Consider the following 2,074-nt stretch of genomic DNA (forward strand, 5'->3'; position numbering starts at 1 on the left):
GCCAGGCGCGCCATATGCCATGCTTAGTGGCACTATTTACCGATTCGTTCCTACTTTCACGGTCCATCCTCCTCTTCTTCTTGCCAGAGAATTGAATGACAACAACAAAATAGCAATTTACCCTCTGAAATGGTCCCATACCCCCAAGGTACGAGTCCTTTCCGTTTCCATCAGAGGCATTATCCTTACTTTTTTTTTTACAGCGCAAAAATTTAAGAGCTAAATATGTGAGAATGTGTGTGTGTGTGTGTGTGTGCAAAAGTCTGTCAAAGGTTACAATTCAGATTAAAATAACAAATATAGGCTAAAGTTTAATTCGTCTGTGAGACTTTAATTCGGCTGTAGAACATATCATCCTCTTTCTACGTTTCTGAATATTGCAAAAGTAGGTACAAAACTGTTGTAGCATCCTTGGTAGAATATACACTATATATACCAAAGTATGTGGATGCACCTTCAAATGAGTGGATTCGGGCTATTTCAGCAACACCACGTTGCTGACAGGTGTATAAAATCGAGCACATAGCCATGCAATCTCCATAGACAAACATTGGCAGTAGAATGGCCTTACTGAAGAGCTCAGTGACTTTCAAAGTGGCACCATCATGGGATGCCTCCTTTCCAACATGTCAGTTTGTCAGTTCTCTGCCCTGCTAGAGCTACCTCAGTCAACTGTAAGTGTTATTATTGTGAAGTGGAAACATCTAGGAGCAACAATGGCTTTGCCGCAAAGTGATAGGCCACACAAGCTCATAGAACAGGACCGATGAGTGCTGACGTGCTTAGCACTACTGAGTTCCAAACTGCCTCTGGAAGCAACGTCAGCACAAGAACTGTTAGTTGGGGAGCTTCATGAAATGGGTTTCCATCGCCAAGCAGTCGCACACAAGCTTAAGATCACCATACCCAATGCCAAGTGTCAGCTGGAGTGATTTAAAGTTCGCCACACATTCTCTGGAGTGATGAATCGCGCTTCACCATCTGGCAGTAGGGCGGACGAATCTGGGTTTGGAGGATGCCAGGAGAACGCTACCTGCTCGAATGCATAGTGTCCACTGTAAAGTTTGGTGGAGGAGGAATAACGGTCTGGGGCTGTTTTTCATGGTTCGGACGAGGCCCCTTAGTCCCAGTGAAGAGAAATCTTAATGCTATAGCATACAATGACATTCCAGTCAATTCTGTACTTACAAGTTTGTGGCAACAGTTTGGGGAAGGCACTTTCCTGTTTCAGAATGACAATGCCCACGTGCACAAAGCGAGGTCCACACAGAAATAGTTTGTTGAGATCAGTGTGGAAGAACTAGACTGGCTTGCACAAAGCCCTGACCTCAACAAACACCTTTGGGATGAATTGGAACACCGACTGTTAGCCAGGCCTAATCTCCCGACATCAGTGCCCAACCTCACTAATGCTTGTGGCTGAATGTAAAAAAGTCTCCGCAGCAGTGTTCCAACATTTAGTGGAAAGCCTTCCCAGAAGAGTGGAGGCTATTATTGCAGCAAAGGGGGGACCAACTCCATATTAATGCCTATGATTTTAGAAGGAGATGTTGGACAAGCAGGTGTCCACATACTTTTGGTAATGTAGTGTAATTGACCAATTTCAATAATGTGCAAAAAACACAAAATTAAATACTTTTTTTGTTTTCTAAAAAAATATTAAACTATTATTTTACCAGGTAAGTTGACTGATAACACATTCTCATTTACAGCAACGACCTGGGGAATAGTTACAGGGGAGAGAAGGGGGGATGAATGAGCCAATTGTAATTTTAACTTAGTGCGTTAATATAAATTAGTGATCTAAAACAATAGTTCTAGAAGTTTAGCCACAAATAATTAGACTTTGTTTTACAAATCTAATGTTCATAAAAATGTAATAAAACATGATAATGGAAAAGCAACCACCTCTTAGAATAGTTTCATCACCTAAAAAATACACATTTTACCCATGAAAGGAGCTAGGGTCAGAAGACTGCTGCCAGATGTCTTTGGGAGTGACTGGAGGATACAGAAGAGCACAGGCCCACCCATTTTATTTAGTGTCAAGGTCTACTGGCACCACCCTCTGGTA

The sequence above is a fragment of the Oncorhynchus mykiss genome, chromosome 9 (genome assembly GCF_013265735.2).
Source record: "Oncorhynchus mykiss isolate Arlee chromosome 9, USDA_OmykA_1.1, whole genome shotgun sequence".
Classification (NCBI taxonomy): domain Eukaryota; kingdom Metazoa; phylum Chordata; class Actinopteri; order Salmoniformes; family Salmonidae; genus Oncorhynchus; species Oncorhynchus mykiss.